This window comes from Canis aureus, chromosome 35 (genome assembly GCF_053574225.1).
Source record: "Canis aureus isolate CA01 chromosome 35, VMU_Caureus_v.1.0, whole genome shotgun sequence".
In the NCBI taxonomy this organism is placed as follows: domain Eukaryota; kingdom Metazoa; phylum Chordata; class Mammalia; order Carnivora; family Canidae; genus Canis; species Canis aureus.
The window spans coordinates 804,536-813,109 of record NC_135645.1 but is presented as its reverse complement, the minus strand read 5'-3'; positions in this window follow the sequence as shown (position 1 = coordinate 813,109).

The window sequence follows — 8,574 nt, the reverse complement described above, 5'->3', positions numbered from 1 at the left end:
CCAGTGTGGCTTGAGCTATTCAAGTGTTCGAATCCTTACAGTCTTCAAAGGAGATAGGAATTAGTGATAACATAGCCCGTCTCTTGGAGGACTGGAGTAGGTTTGGCCTGAACAGCTGCTTCTGAATGCTGGTTAGCAGAAAACGCAGGGATATTCATATTTTTCAGTAATGTGTGGGTCCAGGGGGATCAGGATGTTAATTGCAGCAGCTGCGTCAATTTTACTTTAGAGCAAAGGTGTCGGAACACGGTCCCATCACCAGAAAGAAATAGCTTCTTAAAGGCACTGGATGCCTGGACTTAGAAAAGTTAAAAATAAAAACAAAAACATGTTTGCTTTTCAAATGGTGGTAAAAATATGTTATGCTTCACACCAGGACTTACTCAGTGTGCTTATTTATCAGGATGTTTTCCTGCGTGACCCAAATGATAAACATCTCTGCCAAGTTTTTATAAATTCCTAGGGATTCTTCACCTGCCTCTTCCATCTCAAGCTATTTACTGATATGAGGAGACTTGTTTCCCAGCATTTTGTTTTTCACATTCATCTTAATCCAGTTTTGAAGAGAATTCGTTTTTGGCTGTTGCTCAATTCCAAGAGAGCAAATTAAGTAAGGTGGGTGACCGAGTAGCTGGTTGGCAGCTGGGTTTTAGAACCACTTTGGTCTTAATCTGTTTACTTCAATTACACGTTACTCTAATTTCCTTTCTACATTCAAACAGCAAAAATAAGATTTTTCTAAATATTGTAAGGGGAAAGTTATAAAAATATAAAATAGGGTTGAATTTGTGGATATGGAATCACACAACTGAAAACAGATGTTGCCTTTTTATTATTACACAAAGATGCAAAAATAGCATCGCCATGGTACACTTACTAGTTTTTACCGATACTGAAGTAACTTTCTCTGAAAAGTAACAAATATAATGAAAGCTTGATATGACAGGTCATTCCTAAGATGCCTCGACTAGCACGAGGTCCTCTGTAGACCTGAAAGCACGGGTTACCAACAGTACTGACAAAGTCTGTGCCTTGGTTTATCAGCCAAGCTAACAATTGATTTCTAACTTCCATCGTGACCCATCCTGTAACAGCCGTATTGAATTTTTAAAATGTTTTTTAAAGATTTATTTATTTATTTATTCATGATAGACATAGAGAGAGAGAGGCAGAGACACAGGCAGAGGGAGAAGCAGGCTCCATGCACCGGGAGCCCGACGTGGGGCTCGATCCCGGGACTCCAGGATCGCGCCCTGGGCCAAAGGCAGGCGCCAAACCGCTGCGCCACCCAGGGATCCCCATTTTTTTGTTTAAAAATAAGTTGTAGGGCACCTGGGTCAAGCATCTGCCTTCGGCTCAGGTCATGGTCTCAGGATCCTAGGATCAAGTCCCACATCGGGCTCCCTGCTCCGCAGGGTGTCTGCTTCCCTCTCTCCTCCTGCCCCTCCACCCCTGCATGTGCTCTCTCTCTCTCTGCATTTCAAATAAATTTTTAAAAATTCAAAAATCGGGGGATCCCTGGGTGGCGCAGCGGTTTAGCGCCTGCCTTTGGCCCAGGGCGCGATCCTGGAGACCCAGGATCGAATCCCACGTCGGGCTCCCTGCATGGAGCCTGCTTCTCCCTCTGCCTATGTCTCTGCCTCTCTCTCTCTCTCTCTCTGTGACTATCATGAATAAATAAATAAAATCTTTAAAAAAAAATTCAAAAATCGTAGATTCTTAGAGAACTGTGCACCGCCGAACTCAGGCTGTTGCACAGCATGGCAAGTTAGTAGTGATGGCTAACGTATCCTGAGCACGTTACTGTGCTCTAGAAATTATTCTAAGGGTCACACACACAATGTCTCATTTAACCTTCAAGGCACCTCTAACACGGTAGGTGCTGTTATTACTCCTGTTTCACAGGCGGGGATCCCCTGTCCGAGGCTACACGTAGCGGTGCACGCAAGATTCTGACTCGGGCTGTGCGGAGCCCGTGCTCTCAGCAGGCGCGCTCCTCCTTTGCTGTTTGTGTTCTTCTCACGTGCGTGATACCCCGGACCTTAGCCACGACGCCGGGCCGGACTTCTCAGTATTTATTAAATGAATGAGTTTAGTTTCTCCCAAGAGGCTGTGACGTAAATAAGGTAGAAATTATATCCTCTTTAGAGTCGAGATGGTCTCAGAAAGATGACCTAAGTACCTCAAATATAGTGGCTAAGAAGCGCTTGGGCTGGAGTAAGGCCGCCTTAGGCCTGGGCATTTTCCACTGCACCGCCCTGGTCTCCTGACGTCGTCTGTTTTCTCCTCTTTGCCTTCAGAGCGGTTACAAAACATTTCTGAAATGATCACCTGCAGCACTCACTGCAGCAGCCAACCACAGGCAAGTTGACTACACTTCGAGAATTCGTACGTCAGTTGTGCTGACTCTTGCTGTTTCTGGACATGGTTGGTCCGTGGCTATAACTGAACCGTTTATAAACCTGCGTTTCTTTCCCTCGTCTCTCCCGTTCCACGTATGGTCACAGTATTTAGCTAAACCCAAAGTCTGATTAATTTGAATTAATGTATTAACTCCGTGTGGATTTAAATCCGGGCTCCTCTATTTATTTATATGTCATTTCATCTTTCTGGGCCTCAGTTTCCTCATTCGGCAAATAGCGGGAGTAATAGAGGCCGTTCTAATGATTAAATGGATAAAGCACCTGACACATGGTGGTAGTTCAATAAGCAGTGATCCCGAGCTGTATTGCGTGTTCCGCGCACTTGGCGATGTAGGATGCCACCGTGAACAGGCCAGATTCGAGCCCCCCTTCCCTTGGGACCCTCGGTCTAAAAGGGAGTGTTTCTGTCAAATACTTTAAGTCGAGCAGAGAGTATCAGCCTTGGAAATACCCTTGACTTCTCTCACATCCCACACCCAATCCGTCAGCAAATTGTGTCACCTCTACCTGCACAAAACATCCAGAGTTTGACCCCATCTCTCCACTCCCGGTGGTAGTTCGGCCCGGGCCTCCATCGATCTCACCTGTAGTATTCCAATGGCTTCCTACCTGGTCTCCCTGCATCCACCTGTAAATATGCTGTCAAAGGACTTTGCAGATGCGATTGAGGACCTTGAGATGCGGAGACTATTCTGGATCATTCAGGTGGGCCCAATCTAAGTCACATGAACCCTTAAAAGTAGCTGTGGTCAGAGGCGGATGCGGCCACAGAAAAATGGCCACAGAAATGGACATTGCTGGCTTTGAGGATGGAGGGTCTCTGGGAGCTGGAAGATGCAAGGAAACATCCCCCCGGAGCCCCCGGAAGACCCGCAGCCCTGCCCCGCCGACACCCGGAGTTTAACCCAGGGAGGCCTGTGTCTAACTCCTGACCTTCAGAACTATAGACAATCGGGCCACTAAACTTGTGGCCACCGGTTCCAGCGGGAACACACAGCTGACACACTACCCTTCCGCTCGGAGCCGTCCAGTGACTCACGGCAGACGACAGTGACCAGCAGGGCCCCGGGCCGCCTGGCCCCTTCCTTCTAATCTCGCTCCCTTCCAGCCACACTGGCCGCCTTACTCTTCTTGGACGCTCCAGCCGTCGCTCCACGGCGGGCACGTAACCGGCGGTTCTCTGTGGCCGCGTCCTCCCCCGGAGAGCCCCGTGGTGTCTCTGGCCCCTCCGATCTGTGCGCAGAGGTCCCTCCTCGGCCAGCCCTTCCCTGCCGCCTCCCTTGCCCTGCGCGTGCCCTGTCCGCTCGACTCTGCTCTATTTGTCTCCTTCACACTATCACCACCTGGCATCCTATTTAGTCATGTATTATCTCCCCCCTCACCTCCCCCCTCCCCGTACCCCCCGCTCCCTTTTGGGAAATATGAGCTCCAGAGGCCAGGGACTCGGTCACATCTGCTCCTGTGTCTCCTTGCACGGAGTCAGTGCTCAGTAGGTCTCATCTGGGAGGGAGGGAGGTGGAGTCCTGCGGGAGCTCGGGGCCTAGGGCCCTAAGGAATGAAGGACACCTGAAGGGAGGCTCGGGTGCAGGAGGGGACTCAGGCCTGGGGAGCAGCACGTGGGAGGTCGCATGGTGGGTCTGGAGGTGGGCGCCCGCAGGGTGGCTCGGTGAGGCTCGGAAAGTATTCTCAGTAGCGGGGCGCGTGTGCCCTGCCAAGGGGAGCGGGGCCAGCGGCCCACAGTGCGGACGCTGGGAGCGGACGCTGCTCGGGTTCAAATCCTAGCTCGCCTCGGCCTGCCTGTGGGTCTTCGAGTGGGTCCCTGGTCATGGTGAGATGGGCCAACACGCTGGCCCAGAGCCGTCGTGGGGACAAGTGAGTGAAGCGTGTGAAATGTGTAGAAGAGCGAGGCCGGGCTGCGGGAAGCAGGAGCGGCGGCCGCTCTCCTTATCGCTGGGGAGTCGCATGCACAGGCCGGGCAGATGGGCCCTAACGCGGGGACAGCGTGGCGGGGCCCTGCGGCAGCCGAGGCAGTGGGGCGCCCGGGCTCAGCGGTTAGCGCCGCCTCCGGCCCAGGGCGTGACCCCGGGCCCGGGATCGAGTCCCCATCGGGCTCCCTGCGTGGAGCCTGCTGCTCCCTCGGCCTGGGCCTCTGCCTCTCTGTGTGTCTCATGAATAATAAATAAATCTTAGGGAAAAAAAAAGAAATGGAGTGATGAGCCGGGAAAATAATTGTTTTCTGAAAAGGGCTTTACGCAAAGTATGAGACCTCTTGAACTAAGCGGTGATTACTCTTATTTTCAGCGAAGTTTACCCCGTAATTAAGAATGGGTGAGGTGGCTCAGCGGGGCACAGGGCTTCTTGCTTGCGTGGGAGCTACTTTCCCAGTGCGGGAGGGACTGACTCGGGGGTCAGAGACCAGTGCGGCGGGTCCACGCCCGGCGCCCGCCCAGCGCGTGGCCCCAGGGCAGGGAGTGTCCGCCCAGAGGCAGCCGCTCGGCCTTGGTCCCCAGGCGTCGGTCCCCAGGCGTCGGTCTCTAAGCGTCGGTCCCTAAGCATCGGTCCCTAAGCGTAGTTGGCCCCCAAGCATCGGTCCCCAGGTGTCGGTCCCTATTGTTGGTCCCTAAGGTCGGTCCCTAAGGTCGGTCCCCAGGCGTCGGTTCCTAAGCGTCGGTCCCTAAGCGTCGGTCCCTAAGGTTGGTCCCTAAGGTCGGTCCCTAAGGTCGGTCCCCAAGCGTGGGTCCCCAGGCGTCGGTCCCCAAGCGTCGGTCCCTAAGCGTAGTTGGCCCCCAAGCATCGGTCCCCAGGCGTCGGTCCCTATTGTTGGTCCCTAAGGTCGGTCCCTAAGGTCGGTCCCCAGGCGTCGGTTCCTAAGCGTCGGTCCCTAAGCGTCGGTCCCTAAGGTTGGTCCCTAAGGTCGGTCCCTAAGGTCGGTCCCCAAGCGTGGGTCCCCAGGCGTCGGTCCCCAAGCGTCGGTCCCTAAGCGTAGTTGGCCCCCAAGCATCGGTCCCCAGGCGTCGGTCCCTAAGGTCGGTCCCCAGGCGTCGGTCCCTAAGGTCGGTCCCCAAGCGTGGGTCCCCAGGCGTCGGTCCCCAAGCGTCGGTCCCTAAGCGTAGTTGGCCCCCAAGCATCGGTCCCCAGGCGTCGGTCCCTAAGGTCGGTCCCCAGGCGTCGGTCCCTAAGGTCGGTCTCTAACCGAGCTGTGCCGCCCCGGCCTTTCCGGTCCTGCAGCTGCTCGCGGCGGAGGGTCGTCGCGGTGGGGGGGGGGTGCGGGCTCTCGGGCGCGTGGCCCCGGGTCTGGCTGCGGTCAGGGGAGCCCCGGGCACAGCCCAGCCAGGGAGGGCCGCCAGGTGCGCCGCCAGGGAGGGCCGCCAGGTAGGGCCCAGCGCGGGCCAGAGCCTCGGGGAAGGAGGCGGTGCAGCCGGCTGCGGGCCGCGCGGGCCAGGTCGCGGCCAGGTCAGGGCCCTGCTCTGGCATCTGCCGGTGGCCTGCGGCGTCGAGGCGGGCGGCGGCGGCGGCGGAGCCGGGCTCTGCCCCTAACCCCGCTGCGACCAGCCCGGGACAGGCCGTCGGGACACGCTGGGTCCAGGCGCCGAAGCCCCGGCTGGGGGCCCCGGGCTCTGAGCCGCCCGCTCCTCGCGCCTCTATTCTTTACTAAATTGCAACATCCTCCCTTATCTTCTCAGAGAGCACAATTCTGGTGTTTTGAATGTGCAGTTTGGGATTTTTTTTTTTTAAACATTTTATTTACTTATTCCTGAGAGACACACCCAGAGAGGCCGAGACCCAGGCCGAGGGAGAAGCAGGCTCCACGCAGGGACCCGCTGGGGACTCGATCCTGGGACCCGGGGTCACCCCTGGGCTGAAGGCGGATGCTCAACCGCCAGGCCACCTGGGCGGCCCCAGTTCGGGATTCATAGCACTTTGGCAAGCATTTGTTTTGGTGCAAAAGGCTATTAGTAACGGCGACATGACAACATTTTAAAAAATGAGTACCTCAACTATAATCCTATATAAATAAAATATAAAAATGAATACTTCCCTCTGGTGAAACTAAACCTCTATTTAAAAGATGTTTTTGAAGTCATAATTATAATGTAGATCTGTACCGTGCTGTAGGATTATATGTTCAAAGGACTGATAGGTAAAATTTGTCCTCTCCGTTCCCAAACCCTACCTTTTTCTTTTTCTTTTTTTTTTTTTTAAAAACAAGAAGTCACTTTGTCATTAGGAGAGATCCAAGAAGGGCGCCTGGGTGGCCCACTTAGTTAAGCTACTGGGCTCAGGTCACGATCCCAGGGTCCTAGGATTGAGCCCCGCATCGGGCTCCGTGCCCCATGGGGAGTCTGCTTCTCCCTCTGCCCCCTCACTCCCCTTGCTCCTGCACGCTCTCTCTCTCTCTCCCTCAAATAAAAAAAAATATTTAAAAAAGAAAAAGAGATGCAGGAATGAAGTACCCATAAACCATGCTGGGCAGATCGTTCAGTATAGGTAGCTTCTTAGCTTTTAAGGGACATACTCAACTCTCTTTGTACTATTGATAAGAATTGAAGAAATGTTTTAAATTTCAGCCACAGAAGCCAATAGCTTGGTTTATCCATCAATATCAGGTTTATCACATGAAAGAAGACATTTTTTTTCTATTGCCTAATACATCCCCTAGCACCTCCACCTACAATCTGGAGGCTATTAAAGGGAAAGGAAAGATATTCAGAAAAAAAGCAGTTCAGGGGTTCGTGCTGAGGGTTGTCGATGGTTTGGCATTTAAGGAGAGAAACAGTGAAGTTGGTTCAAGTCAAGGCTTGAGTGACCCCCACTTCAATGGCAGCAGGAGAGAGACCTGTTCTTTGTTGCATACCCCTTTGTACCATATGCAAATATTTAAACGTATTTAAGTCATAAATAATAATAGCAACAAGACTAGAGTCCCCAAATATTTCAATTTAAACTTCATTTTCATGTTTGGGAATGCCAAATTTTCTTAATAAAAGCAAAGATAGGGATCCCTGGGTGGCGCAGCGGTTTGGCGCCTGCCTTTGGCCCAGGGCGCGATCCTGGAGACCCGGGATCGAATCCCACATCGGGCTCCCGGTGCATGGAGCCTGCTTCTCCCTCTGCCTGTGTCTCTGCCTCTCTCTCTCTCTCTCTGTGACTATCATAAATAAAATAAAAATTAAAAAAAATAAAATAAAATAAAAGCAAAGATAATAAGGTATATGTTTTGGTGCCCACCAAAAGGAAGTGCTGGAATGTTCTGTGAGACCATACCACATCCTCATGTATAAGCACTTTTCAAGCTGTGGATTCAGCATCTGAGACAGACTTCAGTGGAAGAGCTGCTTAGCTGGCTAACAGGAATAGAAATTAGGCTTGTAGCAATTCCTCCTGGAACTTGAGAAAATATCTTTCTTAACAGGCTGCTTTGAATTCTTTCTTTCACTAATTAGAACAATTAGCCTTGTCCAAAACAAAACCTAGGTTTTTGGCATTACTTTTTACTCTCTTCCCTGTAAGGTGTTAATTGTTTTAAACTTTCATTTTAATTGCCTTATTATTTAATATTTTCAATTCAAGAAATATGCAGGATATAAATAATTAAAACAAATAGATAAAATTTGAAACTCTTCAGGATCTACTATTCTTGGAATAATTAATCTAAAAAAGAGTTTTTCTGATTGTAATAGTAATATAAGGAGCGCCTGGCTGGCTCAGTTGGAAGAGCATGTGACTCTTGATCTTGGGGTTATGAGTTTGAGCCCAACAATGCATGTAGAGATTACTCAAAAATAAAATCTTTAGGGGGCCCCTGGATGGCCCAGTTGGTTGAGCTTCTGACTCTTGGTTTTGGCTCAGGTCTTGATCTCAGGGCTTGAGACTGGGCCCCAGGACAGCTCAGTGCTCAGTGCTCAGTGCATGGTCTGCTTAGGGTTTCTCTCGCCGTCTCCTTCTGCCCTTCCCCCAACCTAAAAAAAATAAACAAATCTTTAAAAAAGTAATAAAACCTTAAAATATATATAACTGTCTACAACAAAAGAAGAGATAAAGGAGTGAAACAAAACATATAATCAATCATTCCTAGCACTGGATTTTTTTCCTTTTTTTTTTTCCCCAAGAGTAACTTACGTAGTAAGTTACATAGTATTCTACTGTATGA